Source organism: Manacus candei, unplaced genomic scaffold, assembly GCF_025592945.1.
Source record: "Manacus candei isolate 608988 ecotype Guabito, Panama unplaced genomic scaffold, ASM2559294v1 h1tg000023l, whole genome shotgun sequence".
Taxonomy (NCBI): domain Eukaryota; kingdom Metazoa; phylum Chordata; class Aves; order Passeriformes; family Pipridae; genus Manacus; species Manacus candei.
This window is the reverse complement of record NW_026138071.1, coordinates 26,090,052-26,117,195: the sequence shown is the minus strand read 5'-3', so window position 1 is coordinate 26,117,195 and position 27,144 is coordinate 26,090,052. Positions and strand designations below refer to the sequence as shown.

The following is a 27,144-nucleotide window of genomic DNA, read 5'->3' as shown; positions in this document are numbered from 1 at the left end:
ATAACCAGTACAAGCAGCTGTAGAGACTCTCCATCATTTGAGATGCTTTCAAGCAAAGGACTTGGAGTCCTGATTTTCCACCAGCATGAGAATGAAACATCCTCAGTAATTTTATTTATCTAAATATTGGTTATGTTGATTCACAACATTGGCATCAGGCTGTTGGATTAAATGTTGTTGACTCTAGACATTGTTTGTGCTTATGAGGGTACAGAAGTGCTGCTTTGTGTGTGACTGTGCAAATGGGAACCCGATGTGCCTGAGTAAAACATAAGTGTAGAGTTTATTCTACCAGCAGCCTGGCTTCTGAAAAAAAACTTAACTTGCAGAGTCCTGAGGTCCACCCAGGAGGAGTGTCCAACTGCTTTTCTATGGCATGGTGAAGATACAGCATTTGGCACAACAACTAGATATGAGGAAGCCTCAAGGGAGTGTGGTGAGTCTCTCGGCAGTGGCATAGGACTCTGTGGATGCAAACTCTGGAGAGGAGGAAGAAAGCCACCCAGAGTCACATGTCAGTGTTTTGAGGGTCCCTTTAGGTAAAGTTATTTAGCTTTCTAGGAAGCTGCAGTATTTAGTTTGACCTGAAGCAGCAAACAGATGGAGGGATGTATGCTGTCAGAGAAGAGAGCTGTATTTTTGGCTTTCATTTCAAGCAAGAGATTTGTAGGTGGCTTGCTCAGTGTTCCATGAATTTGAAGCTCTATATATTGCTAAACTGGGCCTTGGTTTTTTTTTGTAAGTAACATACATCATTTTTCAGCCTCCATAAAGTTAAACTATTTATTCACCCAGGAGTTAAAAACAGATTCCTTCCGAATCAGATGCCCTGTCAAACCGTAGGTTCTGCTGTTGCTTCGTGTTGGCTTGACTGGGAGATGCTTATAATGTCCAGTGGGACCATGTATTTAACTTTTCAGATGAACCATTCTGGTTTTGTGTTTACATATCTGAAAGACCAGATTCTTTCAGGATTCATTTCTTTATAAGGCTTTTAACTTAACCGGAGCCTTTTCCTGTTAGATTGAACTTAACTGTCATCAGTGGGTATGTTTGGAAATTTCCCCCCTCCCCTTGAGACCGTGCCTAGTGAGCAGAGGAGGGGAAAAGTGAACGTTCTTGAGAGGATTTGTTCTCATCATGTAATAGCTTTTTATAAAATAGAAGCAAAACTAAAATTGTTGCATTGCTGCTTAAGTAAATGACTGTAGAAATTGGGGCTTGGAAATAGCGTGGTTCTCCCTTTTTCAGGGTAAGCCGTTCAGCATTCCCAACTGGTTTGTGCTGGGAGCAGACATCACCAGCAAGCTATTTCCTGGCTCCTTTTGCCAAATGCTAATAATAATAACAACAATAATAAAATTTTTTAAAAATACTCAAATTAGAACTAAACCACTCATGACTTCATTTGGCAGCACAGGGCTTGCTCTATATAGCTTCTGTTTTTATTTTGTTACTCATGTGTCTGCCAGGAGCTTCTGAATTAATTTGGCCCCTTCTTGCTTCCCCTCTTCCCCTGCTGAAGCAAAGACACATAGCATATCCCACTTGGAGCCAGAGGAACATATGGGGTGGGGGAGGTCCAGCTGACCAGACTGAGGGCTCGACCGTGATGCGAGGGCACAGTGCCTTGGCTGCAGAGCTTGGATTGTCTCTCCCCTTGGGCTCCATCTGGGGCACGCTGCCTCTCCCCAGCCCTACTGCTTCTTGAAGGTTTAATTTCCTACTAGTGGTTTTCTCTGAGCTTGGGCTTCCTTCCCAGTTGTGTTTGGCCATGCTGACCATAAGAAATAGGTGTCCACCTCTTCTTCCCTACCACCCCTGGAGAAGGAAAGGAGAAACCTGTTTTTTTATATGCATGCCAGTCCAACGTGATGACAGCTTTTATGGAAGCATAGGATCTCTGTTTCTTTACATGGATGCCTAATCCATGTCAGATTCTGGTTCTGCTTTAACATGTTTCAGATTCCTTGATGTGTGGTTACATCTGGAAAAATGAAGTCAAATATCTGTGGTACTGAGTGGTGAAGAGGAAAGGGAGTTTACCTATAAAGGGTTGAAAGCCTGATCTGCTGCAGATATGCACAAGAAGGCACAGCCTTGCCATCAAATTTCAGTGTTGCAGGGAAAAACATGAGAACATTTCTGAAGTTTCAGTCCAGGCAGGAATGTCTGGGAATTTCTTTTTCATTGAGGGCAAAGGAAATATGTGAAAGCATTTTAAGTATGAGGCTCTGAGCTGCCTCTGCTTGTGAAATGGTGGTACCCTGGAGAGGCAGGTTTAGGTTTGTAGTGCATTAAAATGCAGTAACAGTTGCATGGTAATTGATGGTGTTTTATGACATATCAGTTCCAGTTTCTGCTTTGTTAAACACTTCTAAAGCTGCTTCAGTGCACCCAGCTTCCCTTCCTTAACTACTGGGAACTCTGTGAACCACTGGCTTGTTTGTTTCCAGCCACAGCTGGAACTACTGCATTGGTCCCAGTCTCCCATTTTGCCTCAGCAGAAGCTTCATTTCCTGATGTAAAATCCAATATGCAAACGTGAGCATCATTTCTGGCATCGGTTAGAAGCTGTGCATCCACATGGTCCTCTGTGTACGTGTTTGTGGGGGTTGCTTTCCTCTGACTTGTTAAAATTCACTGTAGAAGAAAAAGCTACCAGTGGAGCCCGATTCTGATAGTGAGGTTGTATATGTTAAGAGGAACCAGAAATCATTTTGGCATGTGTTCCATCTAGTCCTTTGTGACCTCACCTGAAGCTTTTTATCTGACATTAGTTTTGGATTGAGCCTGCGTTGCTGATGGTGCATTTGGCTGTAAAGATGAAATTGGTAATGGTTTAATTTATTTTCAAGGGTAGGAGAAAATGGTGTTCTTGATCACCATTGCAATTTCAGGTAATGTATCCTAACACTGATGCTGCTCAGAGCTAATAATAACCAGGGTGACCTGACCTGCCTTGGCTTTAAAATGCCTAGTAGAGCTTGCAGTGGCCTTGTAAAGAGATTTTGTATTTTTGTGTCTGCCTGCTGATGGATCTCTGGTGTGCATGTCCCTAGATTTGCATCAGGGTTTAATTATCAGCATATAAACAAACCAAGTTGCTCTAATTATTTCTCCTACTAAGACTTCACTGCAGTGTTGTGGCTCCTTAGAGTGGAGGGCCTTTCAGTGAGGAGGTCAAAAAGCTGTATACCCTCCCAGTTTGTACCAGAGAACAAAAAAATGTGTAGAACCTTCTCTCTCAGTTTCATATATGTCTTGATGGCATTTTGTAAAAGCTCAGGTTAACAGTCCTACATGTTTGATTAATGAACACCTTGGTAGCTTTGACAGGGAAAACTGGGTATCTTATGACTACTTCAGAAGGGCAGTAGCAGGCTGGAAGAACCTCGGGGTGCTAACTCTCACCTGACGTGCTATTCCTGCAAAGTTCCTGCCAAACAATTCCCAAGAAAACTGAGGTTTTTTGGAGCACCGAGGAAAAATATTGAAGAGTTTGGAGATTAGTTGTCAGCACTGGAAGTGGGCCTTGCCAGAAGTAGTGACAGACCAAGCTTGTAAGGCAAACAATGCTGCGCCACGGACTGACAATATCCCCCCATAATCTGTACTAAAAATAGTTTTTACAGGCTCCAGTTTTAGCATGATCCTTTCAGTAATTCATATGGCATTCCCATATGTTAGGGTGAGAGGAAGGTGGAAATAGTGGGAGTTGGGGAAGAAGACACTGACTGATCCAGATCCTTATGCCGTTTCAGTTCAGTTAATTGCATGTGTTTGAAGTGTTGTAACGTGAGCAGATGGGGTGTTTCACAGTTATGTGCTCTGTGTGTGTGTATATATGCACAGATATATATGAAGTTCTCCGGCACTCGATTCCATGGGGCTGCACTGAGGCTTTACCAACTATCTCGATTGGGCATGTGTGGGGGAGAGCAGTAATCAGTGGTGGGACTGGGTGAGTGATTGATCTAATATTGGGATCCCCAGAGCCACATGGGATGTGCATGTGCTCAGGGAACAGTCCCACAGCTTGCAACTTTGTTGCATTTGGTCACAACCTCAAGATGCCCTTTCTAAGGTTGTCCTGTCTCCCTGTTTAAGGCCACTCAATGCCGAAATCAGTAATCTCTTCAGGGATCTGAGCCTCAGTCTTACTTAAGGCTTTGACATCAGAGTCGTTTCAGTCTGGGAATGACTTTGAGAAGAAGGAGAATTGGCCCTGGAAGCAGTGACTGTGTGTCCTGCAAAGTTGAAAGACTGTGTTCCCTCCTCTCGCCAAGAATGCTGGAAGAGCCAGGCTGCTGCAGGCTGTGTGCCAGTAAGCACCATCCAGCTCGGGCAAAATTCTAGTTGCAACTGGGATAACAAGTGTTCTGAGCACAGGTCAAATCCCACTTCAGACTGTGCTCCCCTTTCCTGGCAGTGCTGGTGCTCAGCCTGTGATGGAAGGCCAAGTCACCTGGCTACTTCTCTTACCCATTTTCTGGTCGTCCCTCCAGTTCTGTCCCTTCCTGCCTACCCTGCACCCCAGCCTGTTTGGTGCAGGTGCTTTTGGGGAAGGGTCAGGCTTCCCTCTGCACAGAGCAGTCTGCCATTCCTGTGCTCCTCAGCAGGAGCATGGCAAACAGGCTGCCTTCCTCCTCACTCCCACCGCCCTCGGAAGGATTTAGTAAAGCAGATGGCGCCCGCACTTATGCATAATGAACAGCCAGCAATTGAATAAGCTTGTGTGTCAGCTTGGGCTTTGCTCTGCACATGTATCCTGTGTTAGTGAGTGCTGGGCTTTTCAGTTGGAGCCTCTGCTCCTGCTGGGATCTCATCAGGGAGAGGTTTGCCTGAAGGGACCCCTCTCCGGACTCTGGTCCCTGAGGTCAGGCTTAGCTCAGATCGGCTCTTCCCTGAGAGCAGCCAGGCTTTCAGCAGGACATGGATGTAGGGTTGGGCTTTACTTAGTGCAGTGTCATTTCTCTGAATGTTCAGGTAAGACAATTCTTTTTTTTTTTTTAATTCATTTTTCTTTGCTATTTTTCTTATCCTAAAGAATTATTTGGAGTAGTCTTTAGCTTTAAAGAGCTTGAAGACACCTGCCTATACCTGGGGCTGTCTTTCAGTTAGACTTGGTGGAGACATGTTTGGCCAAGGTCGGTATGAGCTGTAAGTGGTTTGGACCGGACTGCTTACAGGAATTTTGTTTCAATGGGGATTTTTTGTGTGTGCATTAGTCCTAGTACCAGTCCCTACAGCACTCACTGGCAATTTTTAAGCTGCATCCTCTTTGCTTTCTTTCCTGTTCCCCCTTCACATGGATTGAGAGGCTTGAGGAAGGATCTTGCGGTGGTCGAAGCATTGTGCTGTCCTTGGAGGATTCCCACGTCCTGCACTGCCAGCTGAAAGTGCATCAGCGGGCCCAGCTGAGACACCACCTCACCTGCAGCTGACAGCTGCTGTCCATCTGTATTTACATGTGCTGCTGATAAGCTTGTGCTGCAAGTGGATGCAGTACCTTGTGCTCTGGGGCTGGTTTGGGACTGGGACCTCGAGTGTAGATAAAATGTCAACAGTACAATAATCTTTTGCCCTGCTAGTGGGTAAGAAAGACCAAATGTGGGGAAAAGCTGGGTTGTAGGAAATATTTTCTCACCCAGTTTCTGGAAGTGAGGGCAGAGATGCAGGAGCTGGGCTGGGCCTTTTCCTTTGGTTCCAGTGAGCTGCTTTGCCCCTTAGAGCCCCTTTCCTCCTCCCACCCATTAGCTCATCTCATGCATTAATTTCTCAGCTGGTGTTTGTGCAGTGCCCTGGCTCTGAGGGAGCTTTCACTCCTGAAGAGTTTTGTGGGCTTCAGAAATAAAATAAGAATAATTGACTGGGCAGTGCAGGCAAGGATCAGCTGTCACTACCCTTGGTATACCCCGGGGGAAATAAGGAGGTTTAGTCCAGTGCTTTTCAGGAATGACAGATTAATTCAGGATGAGAGAGTCTTTTGGTCTCTTAAGGGGGCAAAACCTTGAGCCACAGAAATTAAATAGCAACATGTGGAGTGGTAGTTGAATAAGAATAAAATGAGAGTGCAAAAAAAAAAAGCCTTAAGCTCTTTAGTTTATCTTGTTCTCTGAGTTCTATATCAGATGGCAAGCACCTGCCCAGTGCATGGATATTAGGGGCATGCTGTCAGGAGACTTTTATCTTCAAGTGATATCTGCCCTTACACTCTGCCTTCTGCTCATCAGATTGCATGTTGCAGAATAGAAAACATTTTCTGGTCACAGTGACTTGTTTTTCAAGTTACTGAAGTGTAAAATCATTTCTACCAAGGCATAACAAAATAAAATGAGTATTCGGTTATTTCTGTCTTGGCTGTATGTTAGAGTCAATCTGAACCAATGTGTGTACTTATTAATAAAATATAGCTTTATATAGAGAAGGCTCCTGCACTTGGTTTCTCCCTTGTTCAAGGAAGTGATAAGACAAGGAAAAAGACTTTAAGGTTAAGTTAAGAGATGGATAAAAGCCAAATCAGAGAATTGTTATATATTACAACAAAAACATTCAAGAACAATGGAAAAAAGATGGAAAAACCAGAGTGCTAGTAACGTGTGTATTCCACATTAATTTTATATTTACTTACATTTGCTCCTATATTTATAGCACAGAGACGTTTCAGAATTATCCTGAATCTCTCAGGAAAAGGCAATGTTTTCTTAGTCTGGAAGCATCAGGTGTGACCCCTTGGAAGAGCCTCAGGAGCAGAAATCAGAACAGAAAGCTGAGCTCACGTGGCTTTGTTTGTTTGTTTTGAAAAGGTTTGAATGCTTCTGAATATTTATGGCATTTAACTGTGTTTAATGGTTGATCGATCCTGTTAAACTCTAGAGTAACAGGATATTTTGGGTTTTGGGAAAGGTGGGAAACAGAGATTAGGCTGTCTGTTTGACAGTCAGTATATGGGGCATGTGCAGACATGTCTTTTTACTGAGAAGATACTCTAAGTCTCTCCAAAAGCTGTAAGAAAAAGAAAGCTCTTTGTATCTGACAGTGTCTTTCGCTGACCCTTGGCATGTGCTCCTTCCATGACTTTCCTCTGTAATGTTGAACCCTGCCCTCAGGAGAGGCTGAGGAAGAGAACAGAGAAGAGATCTGTGAACATCAGAGTGGGACACAGAGCTCTAAGAAAATCTGAGAAAGGTGGTTTCATTAGGGCCCCCTCCTGGTGGACATGGGGGGTCAGCAGCTGGAAGTGGCCTAAATGCAGCCAGAAGCATCACCAAATACCATAATTTGCGGGAACAAAAAGGACCAGAAGAAAAGTCTGTTTCCCAGCACTGCAGTGGTTAAAGCTCAGCACCCAGGTGTAACCAGTGCATGCTCTTTGAGAAACACTCAGTGTGAGTTTTAATAGAACTCTCAGTCCTTTGATGGCCTTAACAGGCCTTGTAGCAAAGAATCAAAATATCCTAGAGTAATACCACAAGGTAACAAAGGCTCAGGCAGCCTTACCAGATGTGAGTTTTCTGACTCTTGACCTGCAGTTCTCTGCAGCAGGTGTAGGTTTCTTGTGTTTCGTTTGCATGCCAGTGTTTTATGTGTGAAAGCTGGTTATTTTGGCATGACCCTATACCTTTTTATTAGTAAAGCTGTTCATTATTTATTAATGACTTACCATGGTTTCCCTTTATTGAGAAGTGCAATAAATATTTCTTTCTCTGTTCTTCAGAGTTTAGTCTTTGAATGTGACAGAATGAGGGATTCAGTCGAAGAAAGGATTGGTAGTTTCCAAATGAACACACGGTCTGATTTTTGTAGCTTAAAAACCTCACATATGCAGTGAATAGAGTATAAATCCTATAATGAAAACCCATTTCTTTTCTACTAGTCTCTTGTCCTGTGAAAGCTCTGTGAGGCAGATTTCTATCTGAGTATAAACAATGAAATGTTAAAGGATGATGGTGCCAGTTGTCCAGCTTCTGAGGTTTTTGGTTTGTATTGACTGGAAAGCGAAGGTGATTAACGAAGGCATTACAAACTATTAGGCAGTTCGGGATTCCTGCTATTAAGTGAGGTGCATCCCAACTTCAATGGAGTTGCACTGTCTTGGGGTTTGGTTTCTAGTCTGAGCTAAAGTCAAGTCTCAGCTGTGGGAGGAAAGTGTGTATCTATCGGAGGGACTTGCTGTACTGAGGTGGGTGTGGGGAGTGGCCCCTGGAGCTCCCTCTCTGCTCACTGGAATGCTGCAGCACAGCAGGTGAAGTGTTTCTAAGTTTGCAGTAAGTTCTGCAAAGAAGGACAATCCCAGGGAGTATCAAGAAAATAACACAGTGCCGAAAATCCAGAGATTACAGAGGTGAGACTAAGTGTTAGAAATCCCCAGCAGCTAAAAGAAGATAATGCAAAAAAAAGCCCACTTTCCTCACAAACTGGATTCTGTCCATTCAGCTGTTGTGGCTCCATGTGTGTACCTGCAGAGTACAGCCAAGACCCTCTGCAGGGTCTGTCCTGCCATGCTCACCTGGGTTGAGTGTTACAGCTCCAGGCATCCTGCTGATGGCAGAGGGGACATTCAGGGGACAGCAGAAGGTGACTTGAGCAAAGCTAGCAGACCAGAAAATGCAATCTTTGTGTGGAGCTGAGAAGTCCCACTAAAGTGAACAGTTGCAGGAAGGTGTCCTCCTGTTCATGGCTTGTGTTCAGGGGCTCCAGATAGGTTGTGCCATGTCACGATGCTCTGTTGCATTTTCTGTCTTAGATTGGTTGTTTCCCATTGACTTAACTGTGGTGAGTGATGATGTTATAGTGGAATTCTGAAAATGCCTTTGTGATTTGCTGCCACAGCCCCACTGGGGCTTGGTAAGGTTTGCAGGAGTAGCTTTTTGGGTATCAGTAGTTAATTTGGAGTTGATTACCCTGACAATGTGAATGTTTGGTTCATCACAGGATTCTCATAGTCCTTCCTGCAGATGATGCAGAGTTGCGGGTTGGTTTTGTGGGGGTTTGATGTTTGTTGTTTTTTTCTTCTCCTAGGAAATGTATCTATCTGATCTCTTCTGTACTGTTTTTGAAGTTGTAGCTTTTTCTTCATTATGAGGGAAACAATGCATTTCAGTCTTACTGAGTTTTCATTAACATCTTTCCCTTCAAATATGGCATTGAGCCAGTAAAATTAATGTTCCCTTTGTGTCTTAGCAGGATTTGGTTTCTCAGAAGCTGTCTAGTGCAAAAGTCTTTGAACCAGAGGCCAACATGAGTGTGCCTGACTACACTGCTGATGGACCTTGAGAAGGTATCAGTGGAAATTCCTCTGTCCAAGATTCAGCTCCTAAGAAGGGACACCCAGTGCACTGGGCATGTTGGTCCTGACTTGGTCTGCAGGGCCAACTTCCAAAAGCAATGAAAGCTCAAGCTCCCATCAGCTACATACAGAGAATCATCAGAGTTAAGGAAGGCACAGAAAGCTGGATGCTTGTTAGTATTCACCCTTTAATGATTTATGAGGCTAAAAAGTATAAACAAGTGACACTTTATATTTTGCCACAGCAGTCTCCTATCCTTGTTTAATATTGTTAGTGGAGAGCTTGTGTCCAAAAGGGTGTTCGGTGACACCATCAGCTGAATAAGGTCTTTCAGATGTGTCTGTCTGCATTAGTAATGAGAATGCTTGCTCTCATTTTACAAAGGAACCATTTCTTTTAAATATAACCCCCTCCTTCCCAGCAATCCCCCCAAATGATACCATCATCAGAAATCTCATTACAGCCCTCTTTCATCCCTTTATCTGACGTTGGATGAAAATGTCTTTGTCTTCAAGTTCCTTCAATTATTAATGATTCAGTTGTATTCTTTTTGCCAATTGGTGCAGAGAGAACCTTGGAGCAAATGTGTATTAGTTATTCCATTTATTCTCTCCTCTTCGTTCCTTCTGCAGTCTTTCTTGATAGTGCTGCTCTCCTGGTTTTTCACTTGCAGGTTCCACATCGTTGCTTGGTTGTTTTTTTTTCTCAAATGTAAGAGCCCTTGTGCCCCAAAGACTTTGTTTCTGAAACCTCTTGAAAAGAGGTGGGGAGCCTTCTTGAAAATGCTAGGAACACCTGTGTTCTTCAGTGTCTACTGTGATGTTAATAAGTGGACAGACACTTTAATCTGAACCAGTCCCACCCTATGGACTGGGTTGAAGTCTGGGGGATGGCAGGTCACAGACTCAGTAAAACTGTTTGGTCCCAGACCCTAAAGTATAGTTTCAGTGGCACTGTGGAGAGGCAGGGACCATCCTTAGTGCCCTCCCCACCCCACTGAGGTCATCCAGCAGCAAAGAGGGGAGGAGTAGGTGGGATTCATGTGGAAGAGCCACAGGGCTTGTCACACCTACCTTGTCCTCTGAGAGACCAAGTTGATGTAGTGGGAGTAAAATAGGTCCAGTGCTGTGCTTCCCTTGACATTCCTTTTCCAGCCCCAGTGTCCCTGGAGCTGTAGGCTCTCTGAACCTCAAGGGCAGGTTAGGGCTGAGGTCCCCAGCACTGTGGCTGGCCCAGATTAGGAAGGTGTGGAGGAAGTACACCTGTACTCTGCACAAGGAATTCTGATTTGGCTTCTCAGGAAGCCTGTGGAAGGACGGAGAGAAGGCAGTGTGAGCTGGTCCTGTGGCCCAGGTGAATTTTGCTGGGGATTGTGCCAGCTGCCCAGTCTATGCACAGTTGCCCAGTTATAGTAACCAGATGCCTGTTAGGATAAAACAACAGGATCCTTATTCACTCTGAGGAGGATACCAGCATGTCTGGGCACTGTCCTTGGTGCTCTTTTTATAAAAATAAATACATAAATAAATACTTTGACCTTCCTCAGTAGCAGGGTGTTTTTAAATACCAGACACACACAAAAAAATTTGCTTTTAATTAGCCCAGCGAATTCCTCTTTTATGCCCCCTGCTCCCCCCTGTTGATTTGGAATGCAATGGCTTGCTTGCTGTATCTTCACAAATGATATTATCCGGAAGATTTTTATTACTGTTTGGTTTTGTGTATTTTGGAGATATCTAACTGAAAACATGTGCTTTACAAAGAAAGGCTAGAAGAATGTTTTCCCAGACTCTCCTTTTTGCTTATATCTGGACTCTCCCCAGTTTGCCAGTATCTATCTAACTGTGCAAACCCCACATTTTGGCATTTCTCCAGCTGAGACATCATCACCAACAAAGAAAATGGAATAATTATCCCAGTGTTTTAGGGACAGCATCCCTATTAGGATAAATAAAACTGTGATTTTCTCTTTTTTTGCCCATGATAAGCTTTTTCCTGCCAAGCTACTGCCAAGCTACTTACTCTGATTTGTCTAGTTATGTGTTTAAGGCCTCGTCTCTCAATATGCTGTTCAGTCCTTTTTTTTTCCCCCTTGATTTCCTGCTTTTAGAACTGGGAACTACTGTGCAGTATACTGCAGTGATCTTGATTTTGGGAGATGCTTTCCTGTGAGAAACTCCTCCTAACATGGGGTGAAATCTGAATTTTATAAGTGCAAAATCAGGAGATGAGTTTGTTGGGATTCTTTATTGACAAACTCATATTGCCATGCGTATTTTTTAAGTTGTGCTCTTGTCCTGTGGGTACTTGTAAACTACTTCATTGGATTTTTTTTCTCAAAATCTTTGCAAAGATGACATTTCAGTGATTAGTTTGTAATTGACCTTTCAAGATAGAGTACAATGTTTGGAAAGATATTTGTGAAGATAAAGCAGACTCTTGTCTGGGATCTGCTCTGAAACCAGAGCAGATACTTGAGTCAGGAGGATTCACACACTTTCGAAGCTGCATCTATCTTGCTTAGAGTGTTTCTTAAGTTGCTCTTTACTATTCTAACCTGAAGTTCTGCTTCTTTTTCAACTAATCATATGTGGTATTCCTCACTGTTGGTCTTGTGAAATTGGGACAAATGTTGAGTATGTTGAATTATACCCTTCTGTGCATTGTCTTTGTTGTGCCTCTCTGCTGAATCATGGCTTTTTCTGTCTGCTTTTCAGATGGCATTGATTCTTTTTTTGTTGCCTTTTATGTTCCTTAGCTTTTCTGATTATATTCCTGTGCTTTTGCTGTTCCTTATTTACATGGCATTTGTCTCTGTTTTTTGCATGATTTTTGAGTATTCAGGCTCTTAGAAAGCTTAGTATATTCTTCCTCTGTTCTGGTACAGTTTGTTGTTAAAGCTGCTAAACTCACTTCTTTCTGTCTTTCATTTCTGGTTCTGTGTATCTCTTGAAGCTTGCACAGAGCATAAACCCCCTGTCTCTTGAGCTGTCCATGCTTTCTCCTGTTGCCTACCAAACTGAATGGAAATCTTCCAAAGAAGCCCAGTAGGATGGTAGAGGAGCTGAGACTGGCAGTTTCTGTCTTCACCTCTGCCTTTCACCCTTTTAATATCAGATGATATTCTCCTCCACACCCTAGTGTTGCTGTGGGATCCTGCCTCTGCTGAACAGTATCATCCTTTGAATACAGTGTAAACCTGTGTCTGAGTGGCTTACAGTCCCCTGGCAGTTGTTGAAGCAGCAGTTCCCTGACTTAGTGGCAGTGCTGTTGTTTGGGCCTGTCATCTAAAATGCCTTTGATCAAAGTACTACTTCATCTGAAAGAAGGCCACTTGAGGTATATCAGATAAGTTCCAATTTATCCAAAATTCCCTTTTGCCTTATGACTTCCATGTTTTCCATCCCATTCTGATAAACCAGAATTGACTCTAATTGTGTTACACCTCCCAAAAGTCTCCCCCATGGTGGCGATTGGATGTGACACTCTTTGCTTTGTACCCTGAGCTCATGAACGGCGTAACTGAGCACTGCAAAACAGCTGCTGCCTGTCACCCTCGGGGCAACTACCTGGCACAGATGAGGGAAGTAATTCACACATACAAAGAGCTTAAAAATAATTTGGGGCAGCACTATGAGATCAGGGTGACTGAAAGCTATGTTTAAGTTACCTAATCCAAATCTCCATTCATTAAACCCATTTTAGTCTTGATGTAGTAACTGCTATGCACCCAGTGGAGCGCTGGCTGACTGAAATGTGTGTAAGCAAAGAGGGAATTGTGATCATTATGTTAACCACGGGAACTCTGCTTTTATGGTGATGTAAACAAGAATCAGTCATAAGTAGCTAATGAATTAGTATCTGCTATGTTCATTTCACAGTAAACGTGACGGAATCCATTGCAAGGGGGTCCTCTGCAAAGATGGTCTCTGTAACACCAGCCCTCCTTGCCTTTATTGAAAGTGCTACAAGAGTGTGCATAAATACAGATTCTGATCCAAATGCACTGAAGCCAAAGAAAGGCTTCTGGTGGTTTTAGCTGGGCTTTTTCTCAGAGGTCAAAGTGACTGTTAATTGTGGTTGGTTTTACTGGAAATGTGAAGTCTGTGAAGGACAGCTATTGGACAGGCTCATCCCCGTGCAGAGGACCTGGATGCCCATGCGAAGAGGGGAAAAAGCTGTTGCATCATGCTGGCAGTGCCACCTCTGAGCCCATGTGGGTCAGGCCGACAGGCAGCAGCATTCTCATAAGGCAGCTTTTGTTGTGTCTCCTCTGAGGCGAGGACAGAGCTGCTTCCCCTCCTGTGGCTCAGCTGCCGAGAGCTCCTCCATGGGTTTCTGCCTGACTGCCTTCCTTACATAAAGTGCTGCTAAGTGAGAAGCTGTTCAAACCAATTCTGCTACATGTTACTACATGTTACTGCAATTTCTATTGCCTGTCTGGTTGGTTTTGCTGTCGAGGAACAGCAGTGAGTTTTTTAAAAAATTCTTGAAGGGAAGTGTGGACACAGGAGAAAATAACTGGCTGGCGGCTTCCAGGAAGGCAGTACTGAGCTGCTAGGGAAGGTGGTATCTCTGAGGGAAGATTGATCTTTAATTTAAAGAGCAAGTACCTTTTCTCTGAAAGGGACAACAGCTGTTTGAGGAAAACCGCAATTTTCACTACGGTGTTAACTATGTACCAGTGTCCCACTGACTGCAAAAAACTTACGTGTTTTCCTAAATATAAATGGGTTTTGAATTGAAAGACCATCCAAACCCTATGGTCAGACAAAACAGGTAAATCTGTGTATTTTATATTGCAGTTACTGTTTTATATGTCCTTAAGACCGTGCCATCTCTGTTTATATTTTAATTGCATGTTATGCAAAATCTGCTTCAACAAATGATTCATTAGTTTAAAATATTTTATTTATAAATTTAATATAGAATAATAACTAAGGCTTTTGTTAGGAGGATGTTTTAATTGAAAAACATTAGGTTACATGGTTAAGTGAAGTACAAACTGACATTTGAATAAATTCTGTTACAGTAGCTGTGATATTTTACTGTAAACAAGTTTTTATCTTGATTCATCACCCCACTGGTAGGCCAGGAGAGAGAAAAGATGAGAGCAAGTGGTAGAGCTTCTGCCTGCAGTATTTTCTTAGTCATAAACCTTGTGATAGGATGGAGCAGCAGTTATTGTGTCTCTCAGATGCACGTGGTATGTCAGTCTGTCACGTGGACACCCATCGAGACACTGTTCTTGTGTGAGCCTAATCTGTGAGCCTCCCAATAATGCAGTGTTGACTGCACAGGCCTGTCTCAAGCCTCTAAAGGCATTGTGCTCATGGACCTGTGCACTGCAGTGATCTGGTCTTGTGGAAAGTTGTGACACTCAGGTGGTGTTGGTTTCTGCAGGAGGGTTGGTGCTATCGATTATTTCTGATACCGTGGGCTGAAGATTTAGATTGTCCTCCAGGGGCAGTGGAGTGACAAGGCACTTGGGGGCTGTGCTGACTGGGACACATCAGATGGCTCCAGTGACGTTTCAGTGTTTCTCTGAGATGGATGTTTGCTGTTCCCCTCCACAGGCAGTACCCAGGGCAGAGGTGGTGGTTTATTTTGGCATAACGATACAAAAGCTTGTGTTGCAGCAGTTACTAGTAACTGTACCATATATACATACAAGGTTTGGGGAGTAGCAAATACTTTTAATGAATTTTGCTTTCTTATTCTTTTGTTCTCACTGGTCTTTAAGCTAGAGACTAAGGATTTCCTAAGAAAGCCAAAGACTACATTTATTTGGTAACTTCAAAGGGTTCAGTGCAGAATTGGTTGTTCTGAAAAGCAGGCCTAGGAGGATTTAAATATCCTATATCTTCCAACTTGATTTCAGTGACATGCTGGCACAGAGTGAAATAGAAGATCCCTTTCTAGGTATTCCACATATCAGTTATTTAGTTGAGGAGAATCAGCTTGGATTCACAACAGAAAGATCGTGCCTGAAAGTATCTGTCTGAAAAGTTTAAAACAAATAGGCTGAAGTAGGGGAAAGAGGGGACACAATTTGCCTGGGATTTGAAGGCTCGTTTATACAACCACACTGCACAGAAGCCCATGCCGTGTCAGTGGGTGGGTTTAATGGGTGCAGGAGAGCTGGCTGTGGTACTTGATGTGAAGAGCTGCCTTTGCATGGATGCTGGGAAAGGGCAATGTCACCAGGACAGGCCTGTTTTACTGGTAGCCTGGGAGGAAAGGCAGGTGAGTTCTATGAAGATGTTCAGTCTGCTGTGGATACAGAGCTGGGGGCAGCACTGCTGTAAAGGAAACAATGTGATTGAAAAGACCCTGGCGGGGCTGCATAAGGTGGGTAGATCAGCCATTGACTGAAAACGAAACCAGGGTCCCCCTGCCCCCTGAAACTTTCTAACGTGCCTTGAAATCCTTTGCACCCACAGAGGCTGCTAACTCAGCCTGCAGCTTTTGCTGACTCCTCCCCATGCTCTCAGTTGTCAGTAACCATGGAGATACAGACGGTGACTCCAGCCTCAGCCTCCCTCACGGTGTAGCCCTGGTGAAAGAGCTGCTGGGCTGTACTGCGTGTGTTTTTCTAGAATTAATTAATGCCCTTCTATCCTGTTTTTTCCCCACCTCAAGAAGGAGGGGAGGGGGAAATAAAAGGAAGTTTTTCCCTCAAATGGCTGGTAAAACACGATAGTCTGATGTTTATTACTGCTGCAGAAGATCAGACAATACTGACAATACTTACAGAGTCTGGTGAAGCACCTGTCTCCTCCCAAGCTCTCCAGCAGGCAACCATCCCCAACACTGTTTCAAGTGGTAAGACAATAGCAAATGAAAAGAAAATTCCCTGTTCCAAGGCTATTTTTACCAGAGTGGTGCAGTTCCTGTTCAGTAGACTTATTCCTCTTAATCTACATCACGGATGATATTGGATGCTATTTTAGGCATTGCATAAAATGTTCACCCAGTCTTTGCTAAAAAAGAAGCAACCAACCCACAAGTCCTTTGTTAAATACTGGTTGCAAGACTTCAGCAGTGGTTTGGGTGGAAAGATCTTAGACTGAGGTTCTGGAAGCATCTTGCTTGATTTGGGAACAGAAGTTGTGTGTGACCTTGGGTCGCAACCACCCCCATGATTGGTTGGTTGGTTGGTTGGTTTTTCCATTATCCTGAAAATGAGGAGAACACTACCACTATCTCTTTAGGGTTTGGACTCTTCTAAGTAATCTGTTGCAATGGAAGTCTGTCTCCTGCTCTCTCCAGCATCTTGCAGAGAAGGACCCAGTTTGCAGCTGGATTTTCTAAGCCCTCTTACAGTGCAGTAATGAAACCGAGTGCAGTGTCTTGTGTGAATATCAGAATTAAAGAGAAACACCCACCTGCACAGGTGAAATCTTTTAGAGTTTGGACCAGGCTTCAGTCGCAGTCTCACCGCCTCCTTTACTGAGACTGTAAATGTCTTTACTCCTCTTCAAGAGGTACCATGCTGAAAATGTAATTTAAACATTTCCAGGCCTTTGACTTATCAACTTCCTAATGCTTGTATTTTCACTGCATTGATTTTATGTGATGAGTTTCATGCTTTTGTGGCTAAGCTGGGAAAGCATGGGGTTAAATCTCAGGGCTAAGTGTTCTCTGTGTTCCAGCATTTGCCTGGATTAGGCCCTTCATCCCTGACTCCTGTGCCTTTGTCTTGTCAGAAATGTTTTTATAGGTGTATGAAAGACATATCACAGGGCAGCCAGAACAAACTCGATGATTGAGATGCTCTTTTATTTACAGTATTTTATGATGAAGCCATTTGCCATGGGCTGTTTTGGTAGATTGTGTCCTTGGAAATGCTTGCATGGGCAGATCAAAAGAGACTTGGATGGCTGGTTGAAGGTTTATCCATAGGCTCCAGGGTGTAGGACAAAGCCTGGCAATACATATCTGTCCCTCATGAGCCACGTGAGTTCTGTCAGGAACATCCGAGAGAAAATACAGGACAGTTTTCAGGACTTCTTGCTATCCCTCCACCATCCCAACTCCCTGGTGTTGTTTCTGGGGCCTCCCAGAGCTCCTGGCTACTTTGGGGGAAGTGTGGCTGTGAAGGGGAGCTGAAGAAGTGAGGGAGGGACCAAGGCAACGCTGTGAACAAACACCAACTGTTAAATGGTGGAGCTGAGGAAGACGAGGGCAGGATTAGGGTTTCCTTGGTTTCTGCAGGGAATGAGCTCTGCAGTGGGAGGTTTGGCAGCAGCAGGCACCCCTTCTGATGAGTCACAGGATGCTTTTTCAGAGGAAGGGTCTGAGAATTGCACTAGTGCCACTCTTGCTCGTTTTTTCTGTTCACTCCGAAGGCCTTTTTGCTGCCATGTGGTACCTGCTGCACTGCTGTCCTTGTCCCATATAGCCTGTCTTTGGAGCTACCTTCCTCCATTTCCTCATTCTCCTCTCCGCTGCGGTGGTTTAAAGAGTGGGGAAAAACTTGTCAGGTCAGGATGGAGATGCTTTGTAGTCACCAAGATCTGTTTATAGCAGCGAGGGTGGAAGTTGTGGTTGATACAAAGTTTGATGGATGTGTGAAGTCATCTTGTCACTGTTGTGGGGGAAGACAGTAGGGAATCGATTCCCTTTGCAACCCTCTACCCCTAAAGCTTTGGGAGAGTGACCCTGGAATTCTTTGAGAAATTTGTTACTCCTTCCTGCAAGCCCCTTGTCCCTTTCAAAGGTAAATGGTGTTCGTTAGACCTCTCCCAAAATTTGTGGTAGGGAGATATTTCATTTTCCTCTCAATATCCTTCCCTCTCAAGTACTCTGCTGACACAGGGACTGAGAAGCACCAGCTGCCAAGCAGATCTAGTTGACTTGTGTGTCCTGACTGCAGGGAAATTTAAGCTTGTCTTCAGTCCTTAAGAGTGTGGTCAGGCTCACTGGTTATTCCTGAGTGCTCCTTCACTGGTTATGCTGTTTCATTACAAACTTCCAATGCTCAAAAACAAACCAGTTCATCTTTTAACTTTTACTCGCTCTATTAAAAATTTAGTCCTCTACACCTTCTCGGCTGTCCCTCCCCAGTTGTGCTGTCACCTCCCACAACACTGGGTGGTATCTGAATTCACAGGTCCCTTTTCCTACTGAGATAAATATTGTCCTGGAGGAAACCTTGAAATAGAGAGGTGAGATCAAAGCAGGCACAACAGCTGAATAGTGGCAGTAAAACTGGACCCCTCACGGCAACTCGGTCTTGAGCGGAACTGTGCAGGGAGCCCTGTTCTGCTCCTGTATTAGTCCTGAAGTGTCCCTGCTTGCCCCTACAGTCCTGCAGGACTTCTGCATTTTCCCTGGTTTTATTTCCCCTTGGTGTGAGTAAGCAAATGCAAGGCTCAAATAACAGCGTAGTCAAGCTGGTTCCAACATGCGAGCAGAAGCATTAGACAGAAACATAAAGGGGGAGAGCGAATCACCCCCCTAATCCGTAATGCAGAAAATGCTAAATCCCTCCAACCCTCCTTTTCAGCATGGACCGTCCATAAAACCTGTCTGGGATTTGGATCGGCATCGCGGCGGAGCCCGGGTGTGCTGCTGCTTGTGTGCAGTGCGTGCCTGTGTGCCTTTGGCAGCAGCACAAAAGAAACCAGTTGATGATATTCATAGGATTAAAGGCCCGATTCATGGGGACACACTTGGTTGGATGCAATTAAAATGCCTGTCAGGCATTTGATACCAGCAACTCCTTGACAAACTGCTTCAGCAGCCGCGAGGTGCAGCATCCTACTGTAAGTGGATGATGGCGGAGCGGGCTGGTTTGTCATTGTTCTCGAAATTTCTGTGGCCAGAGAACTCCCTCTTCCTCTCCCACTCACCCTCTTTTCCTTTTCACCACTGCGGGGACTTCTTCTGATTTGCAGTTTTCCTTTTCCTGACGTACACATGGTAGATACAAGCTGGTGGCTTGCAGACTGCATCTGTCTGGAGATAGGCAGCAAGCCGATGGATAACAACACTCCAGGAGAATGATTATGCAGCAGTTATTTAAGGATAGGCTTTTGTGGTATGGCAGCACGTGAGCTGGTAATGATTTTATTTTAAAAATGTCAGCTTTGTTTACTTGCTGAGAATTTGAAAGAGCTATGCCTTTATGCTGAAGCTTTTTGGATTTAGTCTGCTGTAGATTAAATTCTGTAGTGGTGCACGCTGGATGAATTAAAATGAATAGGTAATAAACTTCTGTGGGTTTGTTTTTAAATATATTGATGCATACATAATGTGTATTATATGTACACACACCTTCATACACACAGGCTTGTTTATGCATCTGTGTCTTTGTATGATAGAAGAAAAACTTCTTATAGCTGAAGACTGTTTTTCAGCTGAAATTAAGTGATTTCAGTTTATTTTTTGCCCCTCCCTTTGTTTTTTATTAACAGATTCTTCAGCATATAGTCTTGGACACAACGCACTGATTGGAATCTGCTTGTTCACCGGCTGGAAAGGTAGGACACCTCTGTTCAATGTGGGAATGAATGTGATAGAGGGTGTGGGCTGTGCTTTTTTTATTTTGTTTTTCTTTTTTGATCGAAACAATAAATGCTTTTCTTCATTTTGTCCAGTTGTGTTTTGTGGCAGCTTTGCGGAGATTTTGAAATTGCTTTGGCCGGCACTGTGAAGTTATTTTTGCTGTGTATGCGGACGCTCTAGCTAATTAATGAGTCCTTTCGGCTGCAGCTACCACAGGGCGAGACACAAACCCGGGTGCTTGTCTATTGTCTGCTTTACTATAGGGAGAGTGCAGGGCTGTCTCCCATCATACCAGATTTGGGGACATGATAATATTGATTTTGAAACAGCAAGGACAGGGTTAAACTTGCTGGCTTGCTGAGAGCAGGTACAGTCTATCACAGCGGAAAACATAATGCTGGATTCAGACTGTATCACTTCCATGGGAGAGGGAAACTTCTTTTAACCCGTGCACTGCTGCCAAAAACCATGTGTGCTTCAGCTCAGGGCTTTTATGCTTTTATGATTTTTTTTTTTCCAGCAACCTGACAGGGCATGGTAGTGCTGGGTGAGCATCTGTCTTATGGCTTTTTGACACACCCCTGGCACTTCAGAAATTATGTCTGTGTATCAAAATGAAGAAAGCAAGCTGGGTTTTTTTGACAGTGTCATTGCTAGTTCCCAGGAAAGTTTATTGTCCTCTTCTCCGTAATACCTTCTGGCTTTGGTAGCTTTAACCCTTTGATGCTGTAAAGGAAAGAGGGAGATAAAACCTTGCAGAATAGAAAACATTAAGTGACTTTGTATTGAACTCTCAGATGTGTTCAGGTAGTTAAGGAATACAGATCTCAGTGATTTGCAGTAGGGACTGTGCCCTTAAAAAAAATCTAAGCAGGATTGAAAATCTGCTCCCTCCACCTTGATGGAGAGAGAGAAAGGTATATCCATCTTCAATTAACTTCTCAGGTGCCAGTTCTCACCTAACACCTACCAAACCAGACTTTATGATGTGTTGTTCTTCCCAGGTGCCCTGTAGGTGATCATACTTCTTAGCCCTGCATTTAGACCTGGAGGGAATGTGTGTGTTTGTAGGGCAGCAATCAAAATGTGTGTTTGTCTTTATTCTGAACTTTCAGGGGGCCTTTTGAAAACTAGAATAAAACAGCTGAGAAATTCTTCAGGAAAGGCAGTTATGTTTCATAAGCCTGGACTCCTGAAATGGCCAGTGTGGGTCCCCAGACAGGCAAAAACCCCAAGTGAGAACCTGGGCATTGGCAAGGATGGGGAGCACTGCTAGCAGGAATGCATCCCTCAGAAAGGAGATGAATATTGCAATAAATTGGTAGGGCTGGCTGATAGGTGCTGCTTCCTGGTAGAAAGCATTTGTGAATTTTTCAGGATATTCTCTCCCGTTTTTTTTGTCTTCCTCTTCTACACATCTTTCTCTTGGCCCTTCTTTCTGCCTTGGCAGAAGGCTTCTTTCCTAATAGATTTTCCTGGCTAAATGAAATATTTGAAAGGAATGCTCTACTTGTTGGTTTTTCTTGGTTGCTTTAGCTACTGTTTCCTCCTGGTATCAGTTATCACTACAGTCATTGAAATAGAAAAATTTGAAGTAGACAGTGTATAAAATGCTTTAATTCCTGAAAAATGCATTCAACAATCTGATTTTAGCTAAGAGCAAGTCCCTTCTCTTCCCTCTACTTTTAATTTCACTTCCATTATCCAAGGGCAACAAGCCAAACTGCAATCTCATTCTGATTTCATTAATGTTTTGCAAACTCTGTCTCAAGGACTAACGTTGTTTGCTGGGCTTGATGTCAGAATCCAAGGTTTTACTGCAGCATTGGAGAGGGGGAAAGGAGAGAACTCTTGCAAATAGAAATGGTGGTATTGTTAGCAGATGAGTAGAACTGCCTAGTTTTTATAGTATTGGCAGATAATGAGTCCAATTTGTTGACAGCATGATCCCTTCAGATGAATGGTTTTCATCTGCTATGGAAATGTCTCTTATCTTCTGTGCACAGCATCTTATCAGTCCTCTAGGATCTATCAAAAACAAAGAAAGGGCATCAACTATTTGTTATTAAATCAGAGTTAGTGGAGACTGTTGTTTTTTTTTTTTTACTACATATACATTTCTTACATTTCTGATTTATCTATCATTTTAACCTCCTCCTTTGATCTGGGTTTTTAAGATTCATGTTACAAATCATTCCTTCAGACTACAGGGAAGAAAATGAGATGTTGTGCTGGCAAAAATAGAAATTATTTCAAGCAATGTAATTTTCTTGAAGAAGAGGTAAGGGGCACTTATGCTGTAAGAAGAGAATTAATTCTAGATTGATAGGACTTGAAAATCCTGTGGCCACAGGGATAGCGTAAGATGGTTTGGAATATCAAAAGAAAAACATTTATTTAGCTGATAGAGAAAGGCCTCAGAAGCTGGAGTGTGCAGTGGCAGTGAGGTGTGCTGGATTACAGTTTGTGGACTCCAGGGCAGGGCATGCATCCAGGATGACGTGATCTTTGGCACTCACCTGCAATTAAACATATGACGTGGGCACCAAATGCACCAAAGGCATCCAGAAGAAACGTGTGGTGTCAGTTCATCCCCAGGGTTCTCCTGCAGGGAGCAGCTTCAGAAATGAGTTTGGGCCCCCGGGTCTGCCCCTGTCCTGAGATCCTCATCCACTTTTTTAACTGCCCTCGTGGAGGAGGTAAGGAGGAATTTGGTTTTATGGCTGGTCTAGGCTGGGTTTCAACATTCTCTGTTTGTTTACTAGGGTTAGGGTTACATCACTAGGGTTAATGTTGTCTTATCCTGTGATCGCATGAAATGAGTATTGGTTTGAGCATTGGAATTAATGGTGCTGACTTTCCTTTGATTTATGTCTTGTGCTTCATGAAGTGGAGATTTTCTTGCTGTTTTACTGATCAGAAAGACTGTCCCCTAGGCAAACTGTTTGGTGGCAAGTAAGAGTCCTATGTTACAGCTTTTCTTTCAGCTGGGACAGGGCTGGGGTCACTTGCAGGGTCTGCCTTTTGTACTTGAATGTCTGTTTTCATGGACTTGTGGGAAGACAGTTCCCTTTGTAACAGAGCAGGCTGCAATTGGTCAATGGACTCAACAATTATTAGCTGTGGAGAACATTATCCACACAAAACTGACTTTCTGTGAGTAAGGCTGGAAATAATATATCATACCCTGATGGAAGTTCTTTCCATATGGGTTTGCATCTTGTGTCTTCTCCTCCCTTGCCACATTTTCCATTCCTTTTGTGCCAGAGTATCTCCATTTCTCTGTGGCCTTGTGCTGTCAACTGGGCAGGACACAAGGGTGCTTTAGGGCTGCTCTGGGGTGCTGGCTGGCCATGGTGTGCATGTGGTGCCTGTCTGGAAGATCAGACTCAGAAAGTGGTGAGGTTATGGCAGTGCTTTCTTCATTTAAGGGGAGGACTCATTTCAGCTTTGTTTTTCGTTTCTAGGAAGAAAGTAAGTTTCCATCCTTAAATTCTCTGTCAAGCTAGATTTAAATATTAAGAGCTAGGGATAGTTAAACAGCAGAAGTTTGGTTTAGGAACGTTAGGAAGGACTCTCTATAACCTGTCAAGAAAATAATCATCAAAGCACAAGAATCCAATGGAGGATAAACTGGACTAGGAGCTCAGCTGACATGACCTCAACTGGAGGAAGAAGTGAATAGGTGCAGGCCTGTGGTTCCTGTAAACAGCTGTAAACTGCCAAGTTAATTTCTAAAAATTTGTGTCCTCCTTCTCTTCCTTATTTTCTTTGTCTCTAAAACATACAAAGAAATACCAATGTATTTCTCAGGAGGAGTATTCATCAGCTTTGCAAAATGATTGAGGTCCTTGGATTTGATTATGAGACTTAGTATGGTATCTTTTGTCTTGGCTGCAGTAACAAAGGTGAACGTGGTATTACTGTAGTAGCAGTACCAGTAAAGGGGTTAAAATACATTTAGTAAAAGACTTGATTTCTCCCAGCTTCACCATCAACTGAACTCTTTTTTTCTTCTTTGCTGTATGTTGTGATCATACAGGTCAGTGGTGATATTTAAGACGTTAATGAATCAGTGGCAGACAATTGATCTGTCCCATTTCACACAAAAGGTGCTGTTTCTCGATGGGCACTTAGCTGGCAATCCAAAGCTGGGAAAGGCAGAGGCTGTGTTGCCAGCAGCGTGCTAGGAAAAAACCTCTATAGCAGCAGTGCTGCTGACTCATGGTTTACAATCCTGAAACATTCCCCGAAAGGCTGGAGATGCAGATTAACTTCCTTTCCCTGTCCTGGTCAGGGGACAATTCATTCCATTATTTGCCACCAAGTGAAGCCTCTAGATAGTCATACACTGCTGCGTTTTCTCTGATGTTCTGTGGAATGCATTAGCATGGAGCTTGGGAGAAATCATGGGCAATTTATTTTAATACCCCGGGTGTGAGTCGGTGCTAAATCACAGAAGCTATTTATGTTTGTTTTCTGAGTCATCTTGTTTCTTGCGATAAGGTGATTTTTCAGTATGTGTGGTTAGTAAATTGGGTTCATCTCTTCTTTTTCTTACTTGGTGTGTATCTTTTCTCTTAAAAATGCAAATATGTGCCTAAATTGGCTAAAAGAAAATGAATCACATTTAAGAAAGTGCCTTTCTTTAGGCTTTTCATCATCAAGGGGAAGGGATTCATGACTGCTAGATACAGGAATAGAGAGCAGTGGCGGAGAAATCAGAGAGATGTGTGTTTCAGTGTCAGTATAAAACTCCCTGTATCATCCAGTTGTCTGTGTCTCTGTAGTTCCCAAGTTGCTTCCGTCTATATGGAAGCAGCACTGTGCTGCTGCTGCTCAGCATTGTAGCATTTGATACTGAAAAACTTGATCTTATGGTAGAATTCGTAGCCTGGAGTTTTGTTGGGGAGAGAAAGGTGCATGGGGCAGCTCTGGAGACTTGCATGTGACACATCCTCAAACACCCCTTTCAGATGCAGGAGTTACAGATGTGGAAACAAACTCCCAACACATCTCTGTGATAAGTTCCTTGACAAATCCCTGCTATCTCCCAGTACAGGGCAGCACGGTGCAAGCACAGGTAACATAGCAGAGAGGAAATTCTGCTGAATTGATGTCTTATTTTTGCTCTGGGGAAAGCACCTAGTTCTTCCTGCTCTGTAGTGCCAGGAACACAGTTCACCTGCCTGTATATCCTCGTGCTGGGCTGTAGTGTTGGTCAGGAGTCTAGTGTTGGTCCGGCAGGAGTACAAAGGCCAGGGACTGCTGCTCTCTTGCAGCTCTATTTTACATCCTCTGTGAGCATCAGGAAGATTTTTATTGGCATTTCCGAGCTGATAGTTTGCAATATAAGATGTCAGTAGAGATGATTCTGAATTTCACAGGGTTAGAAGCCTCTCTTGCCTGTGTGAATTTTCCACTCCCCCACCCCCAATTTTTTAAAATATTTCAGACTGAGGTATCATAGAGGAAGGGCAGCAGGAGTGAAAAACACAGGGCTGTAAGGATGTGGAGGTTGATAGGGTTCTACCTTTGGGCACTCTAGCCCTAGAAACCAGGCTGCCCTGTCTGGGATTCAGCACCACAGCATCATTCTTCCTTCATATCCAGCCCTGAGCACACTGGGGAGCAAGCTCACTGATAGTTCCAGCTTGCCTTCTTTTCTGTCTGAAAGCAGAGGCATAAAACCCTGAAGTGGGGTCAGAGAAAGGACAAACACAGCAACATTCAGTAATTTAGGACAGAACTTTCTGCTTTAGGATTTCCATAGTTGCAGCAGTTTAACTGAAGTCTGTTTCAAGAGCTGATTCACTTGCATTGATCCAGAACCCTTCTCAGCACATCTTAATGTGACTGTGGTGGCCTGGCTGGCTGGTGGATTGGCATTAGGGTCCTCCATGCTGACAATAGGGTATAAACCCAGCTTATGATGAATCAGGATGGCTGATACCTGTGTTGATAAACTGATATTGTGTGAACTTATTATTGCTGCAGTTCAAGTGTAGGCCAGCAAATCTGTGTTGCCAGGCCTCATTCTAGAGCTACAGTGGGGTATAATCCTATCACTTGTGGAGGTGCTCAGCTGCTCTCAGGATCAGCTGTCCAGTGAGGACAGACCTGTGACCCAATGATGTTCTGCTCTGGTGACTTCCCCAGACCTGTGGCAAAGTCAAGTGTAGCCTGACTGTTGATCTTGTGTCTTTCTAAAATTTATAGGAATTTTGAAACACAAGGACTTAATTTTTAAGTGAAACGAGGTGCAGTTGAATGTGCCATGCAGTGAGTTCCTCACTCATAATACATACTCTGCTGGAGTCATTGTGCAGCTCCTACACTGTATACTCTCAATCTTTAAAGGACAAGACAACAGTTGGGTAATCTCTTCTTGGGTTTAGCAACATGATGATAAAACTGAAGGAGCATTAGAAGCCAAAGAATGAGTCAAGATGGCATTGATAGGGGTTTTTTTTTTATAGTCATAATAAGATAGATGTTAAAGAAACAAGTTGGGATGCTCAGTAATGTGCTGAGTGCCTTCAGAGAAAATAGAAAGCCAAGATATAAAATTCTGGTTCCCCCCCCCCCCCCCACAGTCCTATGCACATACAAAAGGGGCCCCTGTCTCTTTTCAAAACCCACTGGGATCCACAGAGGTTTGTGCTCTTGGCACCTTGTGCTGTGGGCTCACAGTACTCAGAGCTGCTGTTGATGTCCCCCTGAGCAGGACCTTAGTTCTCCTTGGATGGATGGGCATTGCCTAGGGTCCTCTTCTGTGGAAAGTTGCCTCAAAGTATGGCTGCAGTACAGCCAGGCATATTAATAATCATTAAAATAAGAATTGATGCCATTACTTGTAGTGTTGGTGTTATGTAATGAGTGATAAGAACAGTAAGGGAAGAGTGAGGCACAGGCAGAACTGCTCCCTGCAGGAACCTCCCCTGCAATGGACACGTTTAGATGCCCTTAGGTATCTAAACAAATGTGCTTACTCTTAGGTTTGTGATATTTAGTGTCCATTAGTAAAAATGTCTTTCAGCAAATACTTGTGGAAGTAATTATGCACTGGTAAACTCAGGATTGATGTATACAGCTACTAAAAGTAATTTTACAGTTGTGTAGCCAGCCAGCACGTGTAAAAACTTTAGATACCAATGTGTCACAAGCAGGAGACTTGAGCACTTTAGTGATTAATTATAGAACAGAAGGGAAATGGTGCTCCGTGGTACAAGTAACACATCCATGCAGTTCGTGGTTGGCAAACCGAGAATAACTCCCTGACAGAACTCACTAAAGCAATTTGAAAAAAGAAAAAACAAAAAAAACCCAAACCACCAAC

At 43.6% G+C, this 27,144-nt stretch overlaps 1 protein-coding gene across 18 annotated transcripts in view; it reads left to right on the top strand.

Annotated features, from left to right (window-relative positions):
* The window catches only part of MAP2 (microtubule associated protein 2), a 252,875-nt gene that overhangs the window by 98,377 nt on the left and 127,354 nt on the right, over window positions 1–27,144 (top strand). For 11 of the 18 annotated variants that reach the window (XM_051787743.1, XM_051787741.1, XM_051787760.1 and 8 more), the window contains one exon: window positions 19,715–19,780. The gene's annotated coding sequence lies outside the window, so the exon portion shown is untranslated. The other 7 variants (XM_051787751.1, XM_051787747.1, XM_051787750.1 and 4 more) reach the window with 5 other exon arrangements.